At 34.7% G+C, this 27,844-nt stretch overlaps 1 long non-coding RNA gene across 1 annotated transcript; it reads left to right on the top strand.

Moving 5' to 3' along the window:
• LOC116591231 lies at positions 1–27,491 on the top strand. Its single transcript, XR_004285892.1, has 3 exons — positions 1–188; positions 24,878–25,205; positions 27,412–27,491. It is a non-coding gene; the product is annotated as an uncharacterized LOC116591231 (long non-coding RNA).
• Positions 27,492–27,844: the final 353 nt, after the last annotated feature.

Here is a 27,844-nt window from a genome sequence, read left to right as displayed (position 1 = left end):
ACAAGTGGCCATATTGGGGAACCCAAGGAGCAAGAAACCATGAGTGGCCTCCAGGAACTGAAACCAATAAGAAACTAAAGTCTGCAATACTATAAACACAAGACCAACTGCTACCTGTGTTTAAAAGAGGATTATTACACTCCTAGTAGAATGGCCAAGATCCTGAACACTGACAGCACCAAATGCTGGTGAGTGCGACCAGAACTCTTATTCAAAGCTGATGGGAATGCAAAATGAATCATTTTGGAAGTCCATTTGATGGTTTTTCATAAAACTAAACATTTTCTTATCATATGATCTAGCAACTGCACTCCTTGATATTTACCAAAAGGAGATGAAAATTTGTGTCCACACAAAAACCTGCACATGAATGTTTATAACAGCTTTATTCATAATTGCCAAACTCTGAAGAAACCAAGACGTCCTTGAGTAGGTGAATGGGTTAATAAACTGTACGTCTAGACAATAGAATATTACTCAGGGTTAAAAAGAAATAAGCTATCAAGTTATGAAAAGATATGGAGGAAACTTAAATGCATGTTACTGGATGAAAGAAACCAACGTGAAAAGGCAATTTACTGTACGATTTCAACTATATGACATTCTAAAAAAGGGCAACACTGTGGAGACAGTAAAAAGATCAGTAGTTGCCAGGAGCTGGTGTGGAGCAGGAGGGATGAATAGGTAGGACTTGAAAGATTCTTAGGGCAGTGAGAATACTGTAAATAATATTGTAAGCATGGCTATACATCATAATACATTTGTCCAAACCTACAGAATGCACAATACCAAGAATGAACCCTCATAAAACTATGGAATTTGGATGATCAAGATGTATCATTGTAGGTTGATCAATTATAACAAATATAGTTTAGTTGGGGATGTTATTAATGGGGGGTACATGTGTGAGGGAAGAAATGTATGGTAAATCTCTGTATCTCCCTCTCAATTTCATTATCAACTTAAAACTGCTATTTTTTAAAAAAGTCTTAAAGAAAAGGAAAAAAAAAAAGTTGGTTCTCCAGGCAAGCCACTGATAAGAGCCCAGCCCTGGTAAACACCTTGATTGTACCCTTGCAAAGAACCTAGTTAAGTTGTGCCCGGAATCCAGATTCACAGATACCATGAGACAATAAATACATTTTTTAAAAAGATTTCATTTATTTATATAACAGAGAGGGACACAGCGAGAGAGGGAATACAAGCAGGGAGAGTGGGAGAGGGAGAAGCAGGCTTCCCACCAAGCAGGGAGCCCAATGCATAGCTCGATCCCAGGACCCTGGGATCATGACCTGAGCCGAAGGCAGATGCCCAACCATCTGAGCCACACAGGTGCCCCAATAAATACATTTTTTGAAGTCACTTAACTTTGTGGTAATATTGCTATATAGCAATAAATAATACAGATTTTGGTGGCCTTCTTCAGGGCCCGAAATATATTTCAAATAGGGTTTCATTGCACCTGGCTGGCTCGTTTGGTATAACATGTGACTCTTGATCTTGGTGGTCCTGAGTTTAAGCCCCATGCTGGAAACAGAGATTACTTATAAAAAAATAATAACAAATTATATTTTCCTCATGACTTTGGACATCCCATTTACATCTGGACATCCCATATATATCAAGTTTCTTTTCTATTAAAAATGTGGTATCCCTCAGGAGAGAGAATACCTTTATCCACTTCTAACATTACTAACCCTTCTTAGAAAATCTTTTCCACTTTCTTTAATTTAATTTGCACTAAGATGTTGGTTATAAAGCTTAGACTTCAATTTCTAAGAACACTACATCTTCAAAACTATACATCTGATGAAACTGAGACTCACAATTTTTAGTGACATTCATTATACCTTACAGAGAACATTATTAAAATAATTACTTATTATTCACTTAGTTAACAAAATTTCTAACCTGAAGTGAAATGGTAATGTTTCTTTGGCTATACAAGTATTTACAATAATCTTTTCCTTATCATCTTGACCCACACAATAATTCTGTGAGGCAGACTATTCTAGTGGTAATATCCCTGTTTATAAATTAGGAAAGGAAGACTCACCTAATAAGTAGCAAAGACAAGAGTTAACACCTGGTAAAGGATCTTAAGAAAATTATAACCTAATAGAAATGCATGAAATGCCAAAATTGGTGCAAGAAAAAATTACAAAGGTGTCAATAGACCATATAGAATGGTAATAAACAAATGAAATCAGTAGTCAAAGATGTCCCCTCTTAACACAAAATTATATATGGCATTATAGGTCAATCCTACAAAATTTTAAACAATAGTTCATATAATAGTTTATTCCTGATCAGGTTATACTAATACACAAAAAAGAATAAAAACATGCCAGGTCAATTTTTAAATCTTATTTATATTTATGCAATACTCTATAGGGAAGTTACAAAGAAAGGGAAATACAGGGTAATTATGATTAAAACACTTGATGTAAAAAACACTAAATAAAATAATAGTAAATGAACGCATCATCTAAAAATTATGAATCACGAATAGGTAGAATCAATCCAAGGAATGTATGGTTGATTTAACATCAGAAAATGTAGCAGTGTACTTTATTATACTAATCATCTAAAACAGAAGAAGCAGATAATTATCTCCTTAATCCAGGAAAGAAAACATTTTATATGGTTCAGCAATTACTTATAACAACACCCAAGGAGCTACAAATAAGAAAGAACTTTTTCAATGCATCAAGCATTATGTACCAAAATTCTACAATCAATTTATATTTACTGGGGAAACTCCAGAAGTTTTCCTCTAAGTTTAGTTCTAGAGGTCAAGGCCAGTGCAATAAAGAAAGGAAGAAAAAGACTAGGGATTTAAGAATTGGAAGGCAAGTGAAAAGAGAGACATTTTTTGGAATGATATGATCATCTGTCTATCAAAAAAAAAAAAAAATTAGAGGCACCTGTGTGGCTCAGTTGGTTCAGCATCTGGCTTTTGGTTTCAGCTCAGATCATGATCTCAGGGTTGTGAGATTAAGCCCTGCATCAGGTTCCACATTGGGCATGGAGCCTGCTTAAGATTCTGTCTCTCTCTCTCCCTCTGCCTGTCTCTGCTCACACTCCTTCTCTCTTAAAAAAATAAATAAATAGCTAAAAACACTGGAAAAAGCTATTAGAAAAAAATCAAACCTACAAATATCAACAACATTCATCTCAAGTAGCAGTAATTGAGTGAAAAATACAATAAATATAATGCAACATTCATAATAACAAAACATAACGTACATGATAGTTAACCTATAAAAATAAAACAAAATTTTAATAAAGAAAAATTGAGAGGTAGGCCACATCCTTCAACAGCTTATGTTACTCAGTTTATATAGATATAAGTTCTCCTAAAATTGACTGAAATCATAATCAAAACTCCAATTAACATTTCTTAAGAACTTTATATATTTAAATTTTAAGTAAATAAAAAATTTTATTACAAAATTTTAAAATTAAAATACTTGAATCACCAATTCAACATTATAAAGGGAGAATGGGACTTTCCTACCATATATTAAGACTCATTTCAAAGATTTGGTCAAAATTATATATAATGTAAAAATAAAAAATTATATATAATGTAAAAAATAAAAAAATTAAATGGACAAACTAGAGGCACATTTTTTATAACAAATGTGTCTACAAAATTAAATATTTAATAAATGTGAAGTCACAAATCAACAGGGGAGCATGGATTGTTGAGTATATGGTGTTCAATGCATGAAAAAAAACATAACCAGATACCTTACCAAAATCATATACAAAGGTTAACTTGGTTATACTAAAAACCTATGTTACAAAACACTGGTAAAAGAAAAAAGAAAATATCTATCTAAATGAGCAATGTTCCATGTTCATGGATGGAAGAGTCAATGGTATAATGATGCTAATTCTTTCAAAATCAATCTATTGATTCAATACATCTCAATAAAAATCTCTGAAAGCTGTTTTATAGTTATTGACAAAATAATTCTAAAGTTTATATGGAAAGGCAAAATAATTATATTATTCAACACAATATAATGAAGAACAAAACTGGAGACTCTCCCAACTTAAGACTTATTATAAAGCCTCAGTAATCAAGACAACATAGGACTGGAGAAAGAATAGACACATTAATCAAAGGAGAATAAATAGCCCAGAAATAGACTCACACAAATGTAGTCAACTGATATTTGTTAAAGATTCAAAGGCAGTTCAATGGAGAGAGATAATCTTTCCAACAAATGGTCCTAGACATTCAGATATCCAAATGCAAAAAAAAAAAAAAAAGACTGTAGACACATACCTATACTGTTTTTACAAACATTAACTCAATATAGAATCAAATATAAAATAGAAACCTATAAAACTTTTTAGAAGAAAATATAAAAAGAATTCTACATGACTTTGTGGTTGGTGATAAATTTTTAGGGAAAACAAAGCATGATCCATTAAACAACTTTTAAGTTGCACTTCAGTAAATTAAAAAGTTCTTGTCCTTGAAAAATACCTTCAAGAGAATGAAAAGATACAGATGAACTGGGAGAAAATATTTGGAAATCACATATCTAATAGAGGACCCGTATCCAAAGTATATAAAAACCTCTTAAAAGTCAACAATAAGAAAACAAACAATCCAATTAAAAAAATGAATAAAACATTTGAACAGACACCTCACCAAAAAAGATATACAGATGGCAAATAAGTATATGAAAATGTTTCCCACATTATTTGTCATTAGGGAAATGCAAATTAAGGCAACAATGGGATACAACTAAACATGCATTAGAATGGCTCAAATCCAACAAAGACTGACAATATCAGTTGCTGGCAAAGATGCTGAGATGGAAACTCATTCATTGCTAGGGGGAATGCAAAGTAGTACATTCACTTTCAAAGACAATTTGGCAGTGTCTTACAAAGCTAAATATTGCCTTACCATATGATCTAGCAATTACTGGATTTGATTTGAAACTTACGTCCACACAAAAATACAGCCCATGAATGTTCATAGCAACTTTATGAACAATGACCAAAAACTAGAAGTAATCAGTATGTCCTTTGAAAGGTGAACAGTTAAACCATGGTACATTCATACAATGGAAAACTATGCACCAATAAAAAGGAATAAGCTATCAATATACAAAGACATGAATGTATCTTAAGTGCATATTGCTAAGTGAAAGAATCCATTTTGAAAAGGCTCTATGCTGCATGATTCTACTAATCTGGTGTTCTGGAAAATACCAAAAAAATTGAGGCAGCAAATAAATCAGTGGTGGTCAAAAATTCAGGAGGAGGGGGGTGGGGCAGAGGATTATATAGGGAATTATTTAGGGCAATGAAATCATTTTGTATGATAATATAATGGGGGATACATGACATTATGCATTTGTCAAAACCAATAGAACTTCACATCACAAATAATTAACCTTAATATATGCAAATTTTAAGAAATTTAAGAGGTCAGGATGAAACGCAAAATGTGATAAAATAATCTAACTGTACTACAAAAGTGTGAAACAATCTCACTGAAGGAGATGGGTAAGAAGGTGTTGACCTAACTTTGGAAGTTAATGGAGTATGTAAGACTAAAGAAAAAAGTGCAGTAAGTAAGTACAATACTTTAGTTGATAGAATCATTTTCCATGGACCTACAAGCTAACGATTTTGAAGCATATACACATTTACCAGAATTGAGCAATTAAATAAATAGATGGTAGATAGTAAAGCCAGGTTTCTCATTATTGGACTAGGAAATTACAAATAAGAAAGAAGAGGAGGCTTAGAATGATGCTTGTGGTAATGGACTATAGTTGGAGACATCAGTGTAAACTCATGTTTAGCTCATATAGGTACACATGATCATATATAGAAATACTTGATACTATGCAGTCATCAAAAATCCCACAAAATCTTGGCATTTGAAACAACGTGGATGGATCTAGAGGCGTATTATGCTAAGTGAGATAAGTCAATCAGAGAAAGACAATTATCGTATGAACTCTTTGATATGAGGAATTTGAGAGGCAGGGCAGGGGGTTGTGGAGAGGAAGGGAGGGAAAAAATGAAACAAGATGGGACCAGGGAGGAAGACAAACTGTAAGACTCCTAATCTCAGGAGACAAACTGAGGGTTGCTGGGGATGGGGAGGAGGGATGGGGTGTCTGGTGATGGACATTGGGGAGGGTATGTGCTATGGTGAGTGCTGCAAATTGTGTAAGACTGATGATTCACAGACCTGTACCCCTGAGGCAAATAATACATTATATGTTAATAAAAAAAGAAATACTTAATTGCAAGTATCCATAGAGATTTTATATATATATATATATATATATATATATATATATATATATTTATATTTCCTTGGTTTGTCAGCTGAGAAGGCCTAAAACCAGTAACAGTCCAGTAGCAATGAGTATATCTAGTGCTAAGATACTGGTTTCTAACACCATTTTCCAATAAGAGGAACCGAAGCTCTACGGAGAAATGGCTGATTTGAGAACAGGGGCAGAAAATACTCAAGATATGCCTGGCACATCTTACAGTGCCAGAAAATAAGGAAGTACTGAAAGAATTCACGATGATTGGAACATGTCCAAGGGGTGTAAAAGCCAACTGAAAGAGTTCCCAAAGATCAAAGCTGGCAGAATTTGAGTATCAAAATACATAGTATTAGCTTATAACTCAATGTATAAATAAATACCCATAAGTCCATACCACTAAACATAAATGATTGAATAAATGAATAATAGGAGGAATGGACAAATTTCCTATATAGATGAATTCCAAATAATTTTTGTTAATAATTCACCCTCCATAAGATTGAGTGTAAGTCTCCACTTCTTGAGTGGTCTGAGCCCAATGCCCTCCTTTATAAAGGGTAGAGTATGAGTTGGGGGGGAGACAGTAAACTCCTTAGTGAAGAAACTTGATCAACACTGTATTAGCCAAGTGATTAAGGTTAACATCAACACTGATAAATCATTTGAAACTATTTACCCTTGATATAGTGTGATGAAAATGATACTTTATCATGGCAGTCTTCTTCCCCAAAACTTATAACCCCTACCTAAGCATGAGAAGAACATCAGAAAAATCCCGAGAGGGACATTTTATAAACACCTGACCAGTATTCCTCCAAATTGTTAAAACACGGAATGTCTGAAAAAGTATCTCAGCCAAGGGTCTAAGAAGATATGACCACTAAATGTATTTTGGTATCCTGGATGACATCCTGGAAGAGAAAAAGGACACTTAGTAAAAACTAGAGAAATCTGAATCAGGCATGAACTTTACTTAATGATAATGTATCAGTTTTGTTCATTAATCATGTCACTTAACATTCTAATACAAATTATAGAGAATACTGGCTGTGGGATGTATTGGAACTATGTGAATAGTTTCACAATTTTTCTTTATGTTTAAAATATTCTGAAACCAAAAAACATAAATTAAAAACACCCATATTTGAAAGGCAAGATTATAAAGTTAATCAAGTAAAATGTGGGCAAATATCTTTGAGACCCAAGGTCAGCAATGACTAAAAAACCCAGAAAAACAAAATTTAAAGAACAAACCATGAGGTGGGTGAGGAGGAGGCGAAATTCATTAAATCAATATTGTCTTTCTGTTCAATGATGGAAACTTTTTCATTTTTTTTAAAGATTTTATTTGTTTATTTGATAGAGAACACAAGTAGGCTGAATGGCAGATAGAGGGGTAGGCACAGGGAGAGGAGAAGCAGGCTCCCTGCTGTGCAGAGACCCTGATGTGGGTCTCTATGTGGGGCTCAATCCCAGGACCCTGGAATCATGACCTAAGCCAAAGGCAGATGCTTAATCGACTGCGTCACCCAGGTGCCCAGTGATGGTAACTTTAAACAAAGTTAACATACAGAAGACTAAATGCAGAAGATACTTTGTAATATACTACATATACAAAGGGTTAATTATAATATATAAGGAATTCGTACAAATAAACAAAAGACAGAGAACAGCTGTTATAGAAAAGCAGGAAAGATCATGACCAGGCAATTTATCTAAAAGGAAACCCCAAAATGTAATACACAGGAAGAAATGTTCAAAACCATGAATAATCAAATAAACATAAATTTAAATTATAATGTTATTATTTCATAGCTAAAAGACCAGAAAAAAACCCAGAAAACTGATGATACCACTGTTGCTGGTGAACTAGAGTACACACTGGGTAGAGATTGCTGATATATTTTAGCCAATTATAGAAGATGAATATCCTGTATTTCTGAATTTTTGCTCCATGGTATGTATTCTGAAGAAATTGCTAATATGCCCTACATGCTTAGTCAAATAAGTGTCCATGTTTGTTTATGAAGAGGTGACAGTAGAATCATTTGTGTGGTGAGAGTTAGAGGAGATCACCTAGATGGGCATCACTGGGATGGCTGAAATCTGCAGGGAATGAGTGCAGGGAGTGGATACAGCTGAAAAACAGAATGTTTAGTGAAAAATAAAACATAATTAAATATGTAATTCTATACCATTTAAATGAATTTAAATTCCCTCGGGGGAAAAATACTCATTTTAGCATGAACACATACAAACTAAACAAATCAATAAGAATAAGAGGGCCTAGTCTCTCATGGTTCACCTCCCCTTCCAATTTCCCCCAACTCCCTTCTCCACTCTAAGTCCCCATGTCCTCCATGCTATTTGTTATGCTCCACAAATAAGTGAAACCATATGATGATTGACTCTCTCTGCTTGACTTATTTCACTCAGCATAATCTCTTCCAGTCCTGTCCGTCCATGTTGCTACAAAAGTTGGGTATTCATCCTTTGTGATGGAGGCATAATACTCCATAGTGTATATGGACCACATCTTCCTTATCCAATCGTCCGTTGGAGGATATCTTGTTTCTTTCCAGTATGGCAACCATGGCCATTGTTGCTATAGACATTGGGGTACAGATGGCCTTTCTTTTCACTAAATCTGTATCTTTGGGGTAAATACCCAGGAGTGCAATGGCAGGGTCATAGGGAAGTTCTATTTTTAATTTCTTGAGGAATCTCCACACTGTTCTCCAAAGAGGCTGCACCAACTTGCATTCCCACCAACAGTGTAAGAGGGTTCCCCTTTCTCCACATCCCCTCCAACACATGTTGTTTCCTGTCTTGTTAATTTTGGCCATTCTAACTGGTGTAAGGTGATATCTCAATGTGGTTTTAATTTGAATCTCCCTGATGGCTAGTGATGATGAACATTTTTTCATGTGTCGGATAGCCATTTGTATGTCTTGATTGCAGAAGTGTCTGTTCATATCTTCTGCCCATTTTTTAATATGATTGCCTGTTTTGTGTGTGTTGAGTTTGAGGAGTTCATTATAGATCCTGGATATCAACCTTTTGTCTGTACTGTCATTTGCAAATATCTTCTCCCATTCCGTGGGTTGCCTCTTTGTTTTTTTGACTGTTTCCTTTGCTGTGCAGAAGCTTTTGATTTTGATGAAGTCCCAAAAGTTCATTTTCACTTTTGTTTCCTTTGCCTTTGGAGACGTATCTTGAAAGAAGTTGCTGTGGCTGATATCAGTGGGGTGCCTGAGTGGCTCAGTGGGTTAAAGCCTCTCCCTTCAGCTCAGGTCATGATCTCAGGGTCCTGGGATCTAGCCCCATGTCGGGATCTAGCCCCATGTCGGGATCTAGCCCCATGTCGGGATCTAGCCCCATGTCGGGCTCTCTGCTCAGCGGGGAGCCTGCTTCCCCCCTCCCTCTGTGCCTGCCTCTCTGCCTACTTGTGATCTCTGTCTGCCATATAAATAAAAACTTAAAAAAAAAAAAAGATTTGTTTTATTGGTTTTTAAAGCTATAGCTGCGGAACAAACCAAAGAGTACTTTCCTGCAGAAGACTCATCCTCAAAGGACCATTTAAAACAAAACAAAACAAAACAAAACAAAAAAAACTCTTCTGAATACTAATAAATGATTTTAATATATAGAAACAATTAAGATTTAACAAAAAGTTTTTCCTGTTTTTTCTTTCATTTCCCTTCATAAAAAATTCAGTCCAAAAGCCATTAGGGAGGTCCAAGGGTGAAGAGTCAATTGGGGGGCTGTGGTAGTCCAGCATAGGGTGTGTGGATCAAGTGTGTAGAGGGAGTGACTCCCAGATGGTACAAATCACACTGAATTGTCAGATCCCAGTCATTGGGGAAGGTATGCATGCAGGAAGGCAGGAAGTTGGCTGAGCACAGGTGTTGGTGCCATCCACACTCATAAAAATACAAATCAGGTTTAAAATAACTGGTGAAATAAGTCATATAAATGCCACATTCAAGTTTAGTAACCTGAGACAGACAGCAAAACCTTCTCATTTGCTTGGTAATTGGGAAAGATTTATAAATGTTTCAAAGCCATGGGTTCCCCTAGAACAAAGTGCTTACATATTTTTCTCACTCTCCCCTAGTAGCTACTTGCATGAGAAAACACAGACCAGAGGTCGGTCTGGAGGAACTTCCTCTATTGGTCCGACCCTGGAGAGAACTCTGATTCTTGGTTGAGATTTATTTGACAAAAGAGATGGTGCCAACCATCCCATGAAAGCATTTGGAATTTCCTCTTCCTTAGTGTTAATGTGCTACCTGATTATTCCAAAAAGATATCATGCCATAAAATGAAGAAAGAGGGAGACAGTATGTCTGTCTTAGTGAATTCAACAATACATGATTTATATATCTTGACATGTACTTAACCTCCTAACATTTTCTGACCATACCTCAGAATTTAAGTGATTTAAAGATAGTCTTTATGACAATATCTAATTATGAACTTTAGGAACCCATCAGGGCATTTCCTTATTTTTACCTAGAAAACAAGAACATCTCTTCAATAATCAAACATTTTGATGCACAGGAAAATTAGGAAATAAGCAATGGACACCTGCCATGGCTGAAACCAAGCCACTGCTCTTCTGTAGTTGGCTTAAAATACCAAGCATTGCAAAATAATTTTAGTGTTTACCCATATGTCTTTATGCATCTATGCATTCGTGTGCTTCCCTCTAAACAGTCCTAATGAAGTAGAAGTCTCTTAACAAGTGCTTGTTATATTAATTGAAGTGAACTGAACTCAAGATTTTTTTTGTTTTTTAATTTTCTTGTAGAAGTGCTGCTATTAAGCTTTTAAGAGGAAAGAATAATCTTGTATATCTTGTTGCGAAATGGGCACTAGTGTTATTTGTACCTCAGACTTATATTGGGAAAACATAGGCAGTAGTGAAGCATTCGTCTTATGATATATTGTATCATATAATACCAGGGTCCAAAGATTAAACTTCCTTTATCTTTCAGTATTTTTCTCTTATCTATTATTGAATTAACACTGATATGAAAGATACCTTCAGAAATCATACTGTACAAACTAGAGCTATTGCCTCATTTGAAAGCCAGATTGGCTTGGTAAATAACAACATGCATATAAAAATGATTTATGCATCTGAAGAAAATAAAAACTTAGATATTTTAATATCTCAACAGAATTTTTAAATGTGGCAATTTTTACTGTGCATTATCAGTCAATAAGAACAACAGCAGATTCTGGAAGTGAATTCTACAGAGTGGTATGACAATTACTGTTATATATCTCAGCAATCTTCTAATAAATAATATGAGTCTTGTTTGCATTTATCAGAGAGATCCTTAAGCAAATACCCATGTGAGAAAGAAAGCTTGCATATTTATAAGAGTAAATTTACATATAACTACACATAAAATATTCTGTTCCTTTGTAAAATACTTCTTTATAATTTCCATTAAAATCATCATGTAATTATACCAGAGATACAAACCTAACAAAAATTATGCCAAGCATTATTAGAGGGAGTGCTTTTCAATTGCAAGGGCATCTGTTCTGTGAGAATTTTCTGGTTTCAATTTCTGTTGCATTGAAAAAAAAAAAGAAGGAGAAAAATAAAATAAGGGCTTTGTCCCTTGCAAAGGACTACGTTCAAAGGTCACTCATCAGATTTATTTTTACACAGTGATGAAAGTGATTATAATAAAGTATTAAATTGTATATTTTATAAACAATAAACAGATCTATACAGAAAGAGGGAGGTTCTGTTACAGCCCGAGGGAATAAAAAGAACTATATCATAAACACATAGCATTGTTGATGCTTCAGCAAATAGTTTTTCACTCAGCAAGCCTTTGTACTCTTTCCTATGTTTTAGCACCTATGCTGGGCACTAGGGCTGTGGGGGCTGTGAGGTGGGTGGGTGGGGATGCCTGAATGCCATAGACTGCACTCCAAGAAAATCACATGAATAAGACTGAAAAGTAAAGTAAATAAATAATTGTTTCATAGTATAGGGTATTCAACTCAGGGACTTAGCCAAGTGAAGACCAACTCTTGAGGGATTAGTAAGAATAGTCAAGAAAATAATAAGTGAGAAAATTCTAGGCAGAGGGAAAATTTTACTAGAAAGTGGCTGCAGAGAGTAATAGGTTGTTATCTGCAAACCACAGACAACTGAGTGTGTCAGGAACTTAGGGTCAACATGGAAGAAGTACGAAAGGCAAAGATGGAGAAACAGATCTAGATGTCTTTGCAGGGAGCTTAGCTTTTGCTCTGAAGGGTCTTGGTGCAGTATTAATGTATTTTAAGCAATGATTTTCATTAAAATTTATATTTTAGAAAAATCATTCTTCTTAGCAATGGTTCTCAAAGTGTGATGTCTGGACCATTAGCGTCAGCGTCATCTGAAAACTTGTTAGAAGAGCAGTTCTCAGATGCCATCACAGACCTACTTTGGACCCAGTAAACCATGTTTTAGCAAGACCTTCAGGTAACTCCAGTATACATGAAAGCCTAAAAATCACTAGGGTAGGGCATGGAGTGGTGGGGGGCTGTTTCAGTAGAAATATTTTCAGCTCCCAGAAATTGAAAATCTGATCCACAGTAGCTCAACTGAAGAACTTTTTTACATCCAACACCAAGAATTCCCAAGAGCTACAGTCCAGGGATGGCACAGTGGCCAGATGATGCCATCAAGAACCTAGGCTCCTTCTAGCTTTCTACTTCATCATTCTCAGGATGTGACCTTTGTTCTTAGGGTTACATACTGGCTGTTTCACTTCCGGGCTCTATACTGCTAACCTCATGGAAAGGAAGTGGGACAGGGTCAGAGCAATAAGATTTGTCTTCCTGTACTTTGTTCTTATTTTATGGTAGAATGAAACAAAAATGGACTCCTCTTCAGGCACTTCTTATCAGTGAGAACCATATCATGCGCCTCTCCAGTGACAAAGGTCTAAGTGTGGTAAATAGGAATGAGCATCCAGTTAGTGAGCTCTCCTTTATTGGGGACGCATTTTTTCCTCAGCTAATAGCTCCATGAAGTACATATATTTTAAGTTGTCTTTTACAGAAAGAAGAAAATAAAACTTGAATTGTGAAGCCCTAATATCCTTGCTAGATCCTTAGCAATCTTCAATTATTAACCACTTATTCATGCCAGGATTCCTCTGTCAGATCCCTAGGCAGGGATATTAGAGAGCTTCTAATATGTATATGCCATTTCATTAGAAGAGTGTAGACCATGTGAATCCATTCTTAGGAACTTGAAATTACATTTGGTCTAGACCAAGGCTGGATGTCTCACTTTTGTCTTAAAGGCTGACAAATGCACACAAATAAAAACACACAGTTGAATCAATAATCTTTCTTTACCTGTTTCTCTATAGCCTTTTGCATGACCTTCAGCATTGGTTTCAAGCACGAGACAAGTACAATTATCATCACTTATTAGCTAGAGGAGCTGTTGTGATGAAAATGAAAGTCATTTACTCTTAGAATCTGACATTTGTACACTAAGCAATTTGCATATTGGTGGAAAGTGAGAATCCCAACTCTTTTCTTTTCACATTTCTCTTTCAAGCATAATGTGAGCAATAAAAATTTAAGTTGCTTAATGTTAGTCGAAGGCTGCCAGGAAGAAAATCCCAAAGTCCTGTGCTGTGGGTCCAACCTGAATCTATCACAGGCTATGATGATTAGTGTTCCTGGCTTAGGAATCGGGAAGAGGAGAGATAGGAGGCTCTGAGTAAACACTATTTAATCAAGAAAACAAGCAACATCATGAATAGTCTCTGGTGAATAAATGCAAATACCTTCAGAAATATGTTGTCCTGGACACAATTCAAAAGCATTTGGGAGACTAAAACCTTACATGTTATAATTACACACATACACTGACAGGCGGGATGAACATAAACAACAGCACTAACCATTGCTCTTTAATTGAAATAAAGACAATTTAAAAACTTCATATCACTGAGCAAAAGGCAAGAGTACCAACTTCAATTTCAAAATCATTATCAATAGTGTATAACACATTGTCAAACAAAAGCACTTCTCTTGCTGTGCAGTCTGCTCCTATTGGCATTTGGCAGTCTGAACACACAGTCATGCTATCTAATGCTCATATTTTCCAAACATAACAAAAGGAGAAAAAAATTCTGCAGATTATTAGAAAATATTAGCCAGCACGAATATCAGTGGATCCATTTCAGCGAGTTTGGATAAGAGACAAACCATAGGTGACTTATTTAATCATTGTTATACTTCCACGTATATTCAATGAGGTATGCTTTAACCAGATATACTTAGTGGAAAGATAAGGAGTTTTAAAAGAATATTTTATCTTCAAGTATGCAAATATTTCATTATGCAAATTTTTGAGAAGAAAACAAAAGGCAAAAGAAGAAAGGAGAAAATACTATGGATTTTCATCTAATCAGTTTTGACTCTCTGCTATGTGCTAGCAACCATATGAATTTGTGGATATTTGACCATTTTGCTCTTCAGAACTTAACGATTTTTTTTATGGCTCAAGCTATTACCGAGTGCATTCACATATACTATTTTACTAACAGGAATATATATTACTATCCATAGCTTTGTGGAAGAGGAAACTGAACTTGACCAAATCATAGAATTTGTGTGTAGGGATGCTAGATTTAAATAACAGAGTATTTCCTCTTTTTTTTTTTTTTTTCCATCTTAGTGGGCTTTCCCAAAGGATCTAAACCTCTCCCAAACAATTCTCAGAAACAAAATGATGAGCAATTTACCTTTTCCATGTAGCACAGTCCGGGTTTTTATTCCCTAGGAGATAAAAAGGGCCTCTCATGCATGGTCAGACACCAGTTAATATACAACATTTTCTCTGACACATTAGAAACAATAATAAACTTCCTCCTAGCATTCAGATGAGGTTAAGAAAAAAATTGCTCAAGGTGTTTGTTTAAGTAATAGATATAAAACATCTCTTAGATGAGTCCAAAAGCAAAAGAACTCAGGTGCCCAAATTCCTTAATCTGGACATTAAGAAAACCCTTTTTAAAAGAAAAAAAAAAAAAGCAGCTAAAATGTTGCTCTATGCATACTAGGCTTCATTACTTTATTTATTTTATAGGGTTCCTTTTTTTTTTTTTTTAATGTATCTGAGAGAGAAGGAGCCAGAGAGAAAGCACAAGCAGGGGGGGAATTCAGGTGGAGAAGAAGAAGCAGACTTCCTGCTGAGCAGGGAGCTAAACATGGGGCTGGATCCCAGGATCATGACCTGACCCAAAGACCATGCTTACCCGAATGAGCCACCCAGGCATCCCTGTTTCATGGCCTTAAATTAGAGATCTACTCTTGCTCTTTAGCACTGTCGTAAGCAGCAGGTTATACTCCCTGCTACTATGGGGAGTATAGGAGTATGAAGCAAGAGTGAGGGAAATGAAGCCATAAAAACTCTGCAAATGTTTGTTGAGTGCTGTTTATCTGCTTATGGACATTTGTAGAAAGAACTTTAAGAATTCTGTGTAATCCTGGTCTGGGAACTGGGGAGACATATGGATTCTCCTGGATTGGGCCATACTTGATAGCAATTAGTAAATTCATGTTTTATGAGTGTTTGAAATGATTCAATCTTGACATTAAACTAATTGACAAAAAAAAAAAAAAGTTTTACTTGGCACTAATACTGCCCTTGTTGCTGTTATTCAGCATTTATGTGTGATGTTGTTCTTGCATATTTTTCCATGGAGTTTTTCTTTCTTTTTTCCTTCATTCACTGATTAAGATTTACATGCTTTCCTGCAATTAAAAAGGCCACGTCTTTTACCAAACCAAATATTGAATTGAGCATTTTCAGAGATTGTCGTGTATTCAGTTTCCTATTTTAGGAGCCAGCCAAGATGACTGGTTCATTCAACCGTAATGTTCTTAAATCTAGTTTAACTCTTGAAGGCCACACATTTGTTTTGCTAACTGCACAATGGTTTTTCATTATTTCATATGTATCTCATAGTGCTTTTTGATATATATATATATATATATATATATATATATTCATTCATTCATCATACAATTTATTAAAGAAGTATTTCCCAAGTATCCATCAACCTCTCCCAATGAAGACCCGGCAGAGTGGCTGTTTGAGTGCACCACTTGCAACACTAACTGCCATGGGCTACCGCACTCTGGTTCTGGAGTCTAACAAGCTAATACTGTATTTCACCCGTGTAAAAGAAGTGCAAAGTCTCTTCCACTCTCAACCTTTTTATCTAGAAATCTCCAAGAACCTTTTCATCTTCTGATTTCCTTCCTTTTTCCTGTGCATAAACCACATTTCAGTATTTCTAATCTTTTAAGGAGAATCCTTTGCTTTGTCCTTTGGGCTGTAATATCGAAATCTAACTAGATTATAGTTCCTTTGATATAGCTTTCATTTCTTGGTTTTGATTTTGGTTTGAAAATTAGGATTAATAATCTAGCACAGGCATCCAGGTTACTCTGGGGCTGCCATATAAGAGTCATCCTCATAGGACAGGGCCAGAAGGGGGATGAACGCTCTAGAGAGTTCTTTAGTTCCACCCCCTCAAAGTCTTATTCTGTATTTTGTTTATAGCCAGAGAGCATGTCAGAGACACTAAAGGATTTTGTCTGTCATGGAGAGGCAACCTCTATCCCAACAAGAAGGCTCTGGACTCTTATCATAATCCTGGCCATAAACTGATCATCGCATTATAAGAAACACCACAAACACAAGGGATCTAATAAAACAAACAGATTCCTTAGTCCCTAGGAAACCTCTTCTTAATGGAGCAATGTGAAAACGGCACAGTTTGAATATCAGAACAACTTGTCCTTAACAATCATAAAAATAGTTTAGGGAACATAGCCCTGAAAGTAAATTGTGGGTAGCGATCTGGGGGAGCAAGACTAAAAGAATAAACTCTGTGGATGACAGGATCCTGCAAATTTTCTATTCTTATGATAGTGATGTGCCTCACTAGAGTTTCCACAATTTCTAAATGATTACAAGTAAAGATTATTAAGAAAATATGTTTTCGATATACCATCTTGGGAAACTAGAAAGATTTTAGTGCATTTGTTAGCATCAAAACCCATTTTTTCTATACTTCCTTTTCCAAAATAATGTGAGGGAAATACATCAAACATGCAAAAAGCTATGAAGAAATTACTAAGGACAACAGGAGTTCAACAACATATTTTATTATGGATTTCAATGTCTTGTTAATCTAAACTGAATTGAATGGTTTATAAAATCTCCTTAAAGTGGGCATATTTGTTTAATTATGCTTAAAAAATAAAACTGTAGCCCAACAACTGTGTGAGAAGAAAATGTGAAATTTTCAACTGTGCTTTTTGGACTCTTCCTCTAGGAGATAGAACAAATATTTTAAACTCAGCAGTTTTAATGTTTTGTGGTTAATAATCTTTGACCTTAAGATATGACATTATTTTTACTGCTGAAGAGAAAATCACAGATGTAGAATTTATCAATTTAACTGTATCTACCTGATTCGCATCCTGATTTTGAGAAATGAAACATTATATTATGGTGTCAAAATGAAAGGAAATAAAAAGGCAGCCTTAAGTGCATTTGGATAACTTAACTATAAGTCACTACAGTCAAAGCTGCTAAGATTTTGTAATTTTTTTTTCAGTTGGTAGATTTTTTTTTTTTGCACTTTACTATCTTTCCTAGTTTCACATAAGTACATAAGTGAGAAAAAGAACTATCCATTACAGAACCTCTCAAAAAATCATGTTTTGTTCATCTGCCAGACTTTTTCAGCAAATGTGTCTATGATGAATTTCTCTCTCTCCCCCATCCTTCTCTTTTATTCTATCTCTATTTGAGAAAATACAGTTGCAGGATTCGTCTTAAAGAATTTTTTTTTTTTTTTTTGTACTGAGAGATCTGGAGGGCCAGATGAAACATACTTATTACTATTTAAACTGTGTAGGAACAGGAAAATTTCGGAGAAGATGACATTTATTAAGACCAAATATTACACTCCCTTTCATTATTTTTTCTACTCATTCTTTGTAATGAGCTGTTTATTTTCCAAATTTCTTTCATAGGCTATTTTTGTGTGTGTATGTTGATATATATGAGAGTCTTCTATATAGTCCTATGGAAATAATTTTTAAAACTAAATTTTGTAAGCCCAGGAATTGTATCTTAGACCACAATCCTTAATTTTTCCATTCTTCCCATTCCAACTGGACCTACTCTTCACTGTCACCAAGGCCTTGTCCACAAACCTTCCATGTTCTCTTTACTCAATTAATCTCCTTTCACTTTCCCCCTCCATGCTATATCCTGAAATTGTGTCTATTAATCTTTTTCTACTGCAAATTTCCTTTTTAAACCTTATATTCTTACCCCTATCAATCCTTTCAATACTCATCTCTGCATTAATCCATAATCTTTCTTTCTCTTTCTTTCTACTGTATGGAGAATTAAATAAAACTATACAAACAAGAGAATTCACAACATTTCAAATATGTTATTACTAACAACATTGGTCTTTGTGGTCACCTCCTCAAAAACATCCTTTCAGCTTTACTTTTATGAAGCAGTTAAGTAGCCTCCAAATCTTTATCTGACTGTTTACCTGAATTTTCAGAGGAGCTACAAAATCAAAATGATAATGATCCAAACATATTTATTATACTCCTCTCAAATAAAAGATATCCACTGGATTTTCTCACACTTTCTTTTGAGATACCTGCATATTATCAACTAGAATATGAGGCAGAAAGAACAATGAATGTGTCTAAGTTGGAAACTTCAGTTTCTACTACAAAAAAATGTGTCTGGAATGATCTCCTTATGTAATCTCCAATGACAATGTCTTAAGTCACGCACTTTTCATTTCTTGCCTAGAATATTGCAATAGGTGCCTAATTCTTCTCCATGCTTCCAATCTTTGTCTTCATTTTTCCCCCCACATAACCAGCACATTTAATTTTCTATAACCTACCCACGTAAATTTTTAATGATTTCCTATTTTTGACAGCAGGGGTCTACAAATTTGGGGGCTATGTACTCCATTAGTAAAAAAATGTTGAACAGGTGCTACTACAAATGTACATATAGATAATTTACTAGTTCTATAATGTAAATATAGACTTTGTATGCTACAAAACATACTTTCAAACATTTCTTTAAATGAGATAAAATAACTGTAAAATATTAATATTTGATTTTTTCACCCTAATGTGCTATCTTGTATCACCTGTCAGGTTCAAGCATCCTATTTTGGAGACCACTGGTACAGTCCAGGATTTCAATCTTGGACAACTGACATTGTGGCTGGAAAATCTTTTTTTTTTGGTGAGGATTCTGTCCTGTTCATTCTAGAATATTTAGCAGCATCCTTGCCGTCTCACTAGCTATGGTGGCACTCTATTGCCAAGATATTTGTCTCCAGATATTACCAAGTGTCCTCCTGAGGGGCAAAATTGCCTCCAGTTGAGAACTGGTCTACATAGAGGATAAAATAGAAACAACCCAGCCAAATTTTTTAACCCATGTATGATCTCATACTACCTGTCCATCTTTGTCTCACACTACACCCTCCAGATATAGACCCTCCATTGCACATTTAACACCATTCCATCTTTATTCGTGTTATTATTTCTGTGCACATGCAGAAACCACTTTACCCCTCTTTCTTTGAACAAGAAACAAATAACACCTGTCCTCTGTAGAAGATGTTACTTCCATCACACTTGGAGTAGTGACATTGTACCACTGTCTGAATGTCTGTCTCTCTGCCTATCTATCTTCGCTCTAATCAATTCAGGTTTCCTCTAGATTGGCTAATTTTACCAATTTTCTGACACCTGAGCATAGTACCTGTCCCTTACTTATCTGTTCCCTGGTCCTGGGGCAATTAATGGTCCTGCAGAGTGGTCTTGGTGTGTGGGAGCCCCAGAAAGGAAGTTGTTGGGTTCTGAACTTAATCAGTTGATTGGAGGAACTGACTGTCTTCTAGTCAGGGCCTCCAATTGGGTCAAGACAGCATTTCAAAACAAAACCAACACAAACAAAAAACTCTACCGAACTATGTTATAGGGAGATAATGTATTTTCTTCACATCTTAATAAACTATAAATATAAGTATTTTGCTACTGAAGGGAAATCACACTAGGAAAACATGTTATTCTGATTAGGAAAAGAGAAAAAAACAGTATCATTATTATGAAAATATCAGAAATGGGAAGCTGAAACACCAAGGAAAAATTTGCTACCTCTGAGTTTTGCCTAGACCTAATTAAAATCATGTGTTTTTCTCATAAATGAGTGAAATATTGCTAAGGTTATTAAACTAGGATCTTTGATCTCTACCTCATGTTTATGATCTATTATTCTGAAAATGAATATTGTTATTAAAGAATAAGAGTAATTCTTAAATTTTATTGAGCATTTACTGTATGCCAATATGCTAAGCTCTTTACATGAGTTATCTCATTTAATCTTCATAATTCATAATTCATCTTCATAAATCATTCACTTACCTAATGAAATAAATATTTCCACTGCCTGGTTTAACTGATAAGATAATTAGACTAGGAAAGGTAATTAATGTAACTAAAGCCATTCAGTTTATAACAAGTTAGACGCTGCCTTCAAAGTCAGGTTTAATGGAATTCAAAGCCCATATTCTCAAACACTATGCCATAGGTTGTATAAATAGATGATTAATAGATGGTTTGTAGATAAATTGATAGATATATTATTAATTAATTAATGAACACACAGACATATTAGAGGAGGGAAACACATTGAAAATTTTGTTTCATTTCATCTAAGCATTCAATGTTATGATGGGAGGGAAGTGGTAAGCAAATACTTGTCTCTAGCTACTGTGAACATTCAGAAAAAGAAAAAAAAAGGAATACTTATGATTTAAAATAAATTCCTAAAAATCATCTGCATGTGTTATATTTGGTTCATCAACAGGGGAAAAAATAGACACATGCATTGAAAATGAAATATCTATGCTAAATGTCTTTGATACCCTGCCAGATTTACCCACAGAAGGTCTTGACTATAAACAAACAGCTACTTACACATGTATGACCCTGGAAAGAAGACTGAGTGGGCACAAAATGGTGTCTGTTTTATCTTGAGTTTTTGCTTCATTTTGAGCTGTCAAATTTTCACCTCCTTTCGCGGAAAAGAAAAACAGGAACTGTGGTTCTGCTTTTAGCATTGAAAGAAAGAGTTGCGTAACCATATCTAACTAGCTGACTTAGACCTTTCCTAATGGAGAGTTATTTTCCAAGGTGAATTACCATTTTGTGGCAGTGTGACAACTATCACTTCAATGAATGTAGACCCTTCCTACACTTAGTTTTAATCACATCTCAGTCAGATCCTAATATTTATTAACTATTCAGAACACCTCCGAAATCTTTAGTGTTCTAGCTCTTTTGGTTTCTCTTTTATTCTGAGAGGGATTGTGTTTTCTTGAAAATGGTTTGAAAGAGTTGTGTACCAGTTTATATAGGGTTGCAAATAAAAACCTAGGTTTTTACTCCTCTTAAAAACAGACCCCATTGGGGCGCCAGGGTGGCTCAGTTGGTTGAGCAACTGCCTTTGGCTCAGGTCATGATCCTGGACTCCCAGGATCGGGTCCCGCATCGGGCTCCCAGCTCCGCGGGGAGTCTGCTTCTCCCTCTGACCTTCTCACCTCTCATGCTCTCTCTCACTGTCTCTCTCTCAAATAAATAAATTAAATTAAAAAAAAAAAAACAGACCCCATATTCTCTATTCCTTCAATATCTCTCCATCCCCAAGCCAAAAAAAACCACTTGTTCAGTATTAAGACTATAACAGATGGTCAATAAATATTGGTTGATTGATTATACTCACAATGAATTTTTCCCCAAATAAAGATTTAGATCTTTTAATTATGATAACACAAATATCTAGCTACAAAACAGTGTCAGTCAATATTCTATCATCTACTTTCAATAGAAACATTTGTGTTTGCACTATTTTGCATGGAAATTTAAAAAAGAAAAACTGCTTATATAAAACAAACAAACTGATCTTTAATGTTTTCTCTATCTCCAAATGAATGTTTTATTTGAAAACAGCTTTATCGATTATTCAGAAATACATCTTAAATAGAATTTGCTTCAGTACAGTTGAAAAATTGAACTATTAACTATCCTAATTTCACTGGATTTTTGTTGTTGTTTTGGAGGGGGAGGGTCATTGTTTATGTAGCATTCTGAAATTTAAATATAAGGTTTTCTCATCAGGGTAATTGGTTTCCACTTTTGTAGATTTAATGAAGAAAAAGGAAAAAGGAAGGAATTAAGACAGGCATTTTAAGATATATTTTTAAGATCTATTTAAGAATTTATTATATTTTATATGGATAATGAGTCCCAATATATTTGGGCAAAAGTAAGAAAAAGAATTATTTTTTAATTTGTCAAAACAGTTTTTCATGGGAATCTTGGGGTCATATTACAAAAATACGGTTAGGTTAAATGTTCTTATTCGTTATGATGTGAAATATATTTTAAAAGCTAAGGAACGTTATGCATATTTTAAAAGTTCATCACCTGTTACGTCGATAATTAATTTGGCAGAGCAAATTCTAAAGTGACCCTGAAAGGTGCCAAGGGATGGAGGGTATACATGTGTGGCTCATTTTAGAAACTTACTCTCTTTAATTTAACACTCAAAATTCATTAAGACCTTCTGATTAACAGCTATTTAGGTTTTAGTGACTGCTATATGAGGATAGCTATGAAAATGGAAGACACCAATATTTTAAATTTCTGTCACTATGAGATTTATGATTATGCATATAAAAAAGCTGAGTTCTTTAAACCCACTGGCCGGTTTGATTTAGCTGTTAACACATGTAGCCATGAAACAACCAACCAGTCAGCAAATATTAAGTAATGTATATCGCATGCCTAGCATGACACCCTCCATCTTTGGCTTCACTTTCACTGCAGTTTCTTTATCTGTCTGGTTGTGTCTTTGTGAAATGGGAACAATGAATTGTCTTATTCTAATTCACAAGATAATTTACTTTAAGATTAAATAACATTATATTATTTACATATGGTATACCACATCATCTCTTTACTTGTAAAAGTGACATAAAAGACAATTGCTCTCATCATCTTTGTTGGAAAGAATTATGAAACTGGTTTTGCAGATTACCTCTTAAGCTTAGGCATTTGATTTCCAAAAATCCTATGTAGCAAGCTACATTTTGAGCTCCTTGCTAATACTTTTAGAAATTAATTCTTTCTGGAACCTTTGGCATTATAATATATTACCCAAAGTTAAATATTCCACAGTATCATTATAATTCATATTATTGTTTTTTTTTAATATTTTATTTATTTATTTGACAGAGTGAGAAAGATAGAGAATGCACAAGCAGGGAGAGAGGCAGGCCAAGGGAGAGAGAGAAGCAGGTTTCCCGCTGAGGAAGGAGCCAGATGCAGGGTCCATCCCAGGACCCTGGGATCATGACCTGAGCAGACGGCAGATGCTTATCCAACTGAGCCACCCAGGTGTCCCTCATATTATTGTTTATATATGTTACCTCCCTGAAAATATCTGTTCTGAGATGTCTTCTGGTCCCTCAAGATCTTTGTCAGGTTTGCACAATAAAATTTGAGGAACTAAAGAAACCAAAACTTATGCCTTAGAGAGAACCCCCAGTGGCTTATTGATACAAGCTCTCAGATTTTGCTCTGGGCCACTGTGAAGTCAGTTTTGCACCTCCAGGTATCTCTGACTTTTGTATGTTTTAGGGATCATTTTCAAAAGCCTTCTGAGTTTTCCTGAAAGAATGCCAACTCTTTCAGCTACTTATCTAATTTCCAAGCATATATGGATTCAATCTCAAACAGCAATTCAGAAGAGACTCCAAAGGAGAGAGAGTCTTTAGTGCAAGTGCCCGGTATCCTTTCACAGTCCCCTTCGGCAACTCAGCTGGCAGTTACCATCTGAGAGCGTGTGCTGGCTCACCTGGCCCCACCCTGTTCCAGGCTTGGCTCCTGCTTTTATTTACAGTTTTTCCTTGTCCTATCTCTTTACCTTGTTTACCTTGCATTATTATTCTGTTAGATGTATAAACTGTTTCAAATCATTTGTGAAAGAAGGCAGAGTATAAACAAACAAGACCCAGTGATATTACACATGGAGATATTTTGAGTCCTTCCAAGAAAAGGTGCAATTTAAAGTTCAAGGTAGTATTACAGGCAGGCTACAAATAAATGAGTTATGCTCCAAAACCACATTTGTAAGCAGTGCGTTGGAATTCAGACTTTTTTTTTTTAATAAAAACAGAGCTATAGTAATATTTTTTTCAATGTAAACAGTTGCCAGTTATCACACAACCTATTTAACCTGTGATATGACTTCGTAAACTTTATTTGCCCTGAAAAAACATAATTAAACAGTATTGCTACAATAAATGTTATTAAATAAATCAAGTGGAAAAGTAAGTCCTTATGTAATGTATTTATTTTCCTCCTCTTCTGGTCAGGAACTGTACCTGGCTTCTTACCACATTGCCACTAGGTAACATAATAGGAATGCATAGTGCTTCCGAAGTGTTCACTGAATGACGAAAAGAATGAATAACTGCAAGCAAGAAAACAGTTCCTCGAAGCTTGTAAAAGATTCTGGGTATTGTCAGTTACAGAAATCAATGACACCGATTCTGGTTTGTTTCATTGTAATGGAACACCAGACTTCCATTTCCTTGACCCTGGACGCCTTATGCACTGATAGACTACACTAGATTTGTTTGGGTGGAAGGGGAGAGAAAAGAAGTGAAAGTTGAAGAGAAAAGTGAACGGAATTTTTCTTAGGTAAGTATGTGAGATCTGGGGGAAAAGGGGAGAAGTAAGATACAAAGATATACATGTTTATAGGATTAAAAAGATTTCATAAAAAAATAAACTGACTTTTAAGTAAATTGTGGAGAAAGAAGTGGGAGCATTTTTGTATGATTCCTTTGAGGAGAAGGAAGGCAACACTAGTCAAGACTTTGATCTTGTAGGGTCCTCTACTGACCACAGTGAAATGGTACCATCACAGAAGCAGTTAGGTGCATAAATTTGTGTAAAGATTACAAAGATAAAGAACAAATTTAAGATGAGGGAAAAGAGAGGAGGCTATATCATACGCTGTCTGAGTTCATTAGGTATTAATGAGAATGTGTTCCCATTGCCATATTTATTATTATAGGAAAGGAAATTTTATTATCATTATCTGCTTTTCAGCAGAAAATGAATATTTTCAGCAGAATATATATATATATATGTATATATATATACATATATACTCCATGTTTTTCTTATAGCAGTACAAAACAGATTCAATTCGTTAAAAACACTTTTCATTTCATATTAATATTTAATATTATTTGAAGCCTAAAAAAGAGGACATTTGAACAGAGATTTGTCTGATCTGGTCAAGCTGATGAGCCTTCTAATCTTGAGTCTGAAGGTCAAGGTTAGAAGGCTCCTGAATGCCCAGGTTGTGAAATGGCATTGGCATTTGGTCCTATACTCCTACTCCTTCAACCCTCTGGCATTCCTCCTTCTCCCACGACCAAGTGCACACTCTAATTATGACTGTGCCAAGGAACCTATTCCGAATCTTTAAATCTGTGTTACTGAAGTCTACATTTGCAATATTTATACATTTTAAAATAGAGGCACCAAGTCATTTTCCTAAAATACACTGTTAGTGACAGAAGTAGGGCTAGTATTCTAGATTCCTTAGAATCTTATTTAACACTTCTAAAATTACAAATAATTGATAAACTACCCTATATTAAATAAATGTTGAAATAATCTTCCCAAAGAGGAAATAATTTTTAAATTGTTACATTTAGCAATTTGCCTGCCCTGTGAAGTTTTCTACTTATAAAATGAGTTGTTCATTTCACATTCAATGCCAAAAGTTAAAAATATTATAACTAAAGATGTATGAGTTAAAGAGATAAGCTCTCCACTTACTTTCAACTTCTATTGTAAAAAATTTTAAACAATTATGAATACTTCTTTGTGTGGGTAATTGAGATAGTCTAATACTGGTATAAGGCAAATATAGAGAAAATGAAAATTAAGAAAATATTCAGACTTTGATATTTTTATTTTAATATTATTTTTTAATCCAAAGAAATGAGAGGTAAACATTTCATCCATTCCACAAACTATTGCTACGAAGACCATCTTAAGATGCTATGCACTCTATTTTGTGCTCCTTGCATACAAATTCCTACTTCGAAATTAAAAAAAGATTGTAGTGCATTCCTCTGTAACAAGTCATTGAATCTTTTATATTTTTAAAGCATTTATTTCTCTCTTTTATAATATTATTTAAGATCATTGCGATAATTCTGCACACCTGACTCGGGATAAATGGCACCTATGCTATGAATGGAGGAGAGGGCACGATCAGTCTTTCCTTTGTGGTTTGATAATAAAACAAAAGAATACAGAACAGTAGACAATTAATTTAACGGATAATATAAGGGTGGAAAGAGACTCGATGACTTCATTTGTGTTGCTAGTTAAGAACAATTATTTTTGGGAAAACAGAAGGACAAAAACATTTAAAGCAATGAATTGCATTGCACAGATTTTAAAAAATAACAGATGATGGGCTTTCTTGAATGAACAATTATACTAAATGGAAAGAAAGGCAATAACACTTCTATGTCCTAAACATCTGAGTTATACCTCAGTGTCTAAAGTCTCTAATGTAATGACAGTATACCGCTGAAACTATCGCTGATTTAGCTTTTAAAAATCAGCAATTTGCTATTACAATCATTTCAAGATACTTAAAGGATGGGATCTGCATAGAATAGATAATATACAGAAAAAATATGCATATAGGTCTTTGAGCAGTAAGCAAGGTAAGGTAGAAAAATTGTTTAGAAAAAATCTTGCCTAGCATATTGAATTAATGTGATAGCATTTTGCAGTAACTTGCTTTATTCAGGGGACTCCTGCAAACTCTTTACTTTATTCTTTTCTCATTTCCTCTGTCTCTTCTAAGCAGAAAGAAGTGCCTGTGTGGTCTACATCTTTATTTGTCAAGTACTCATTTTGAAAACATATCATCAGAAGAGAAATATGGGGAAAAGAATAAAAATTATGTTTTATATATGAAAATAAAACTTTTGATAGCCTTGCTTTTTGTTACAGATTTAAGTATTAAGTACAGACTAAATATAAATGTGTTGTAATGATTAATGAGTGCTTTAATATATAGAAACTTTATGTGGAATCATATGTAAGGTGTGTTTCTGCATTTCCTATCCTATTTTTGAATTGTCTGCCATTACACAAAAAAGACACAAAATTACTGAAAGACAAGGCACAATAAAAATAATATAATTGTGACGAGGAAGTCTGTTTTTACTGTTTCTGCAAGTATACCCAGAAAAAAATTCTAGATTTGTTGTTTCCTTTCTAATCTCTTGTAACCTGAT

The sequence above is a fragment of the Mustela erminea genome, chromosome 5, assembly GCF_009829155.1.
Source record: "Mustela erminea isolate mMusErm1 chromosome 5, mMusErm1.Pri, whole genome shotgun sequence".
NCBI classification, from domain to species: Eukaryota; Metazoa; Chordata; class Mammalia; order Carnivora; family Mustelidae; genus Mustela; species Mustela erminea.
This window is presented reverse-complemented; position numbering and strand designations above follow the sequence as displayed.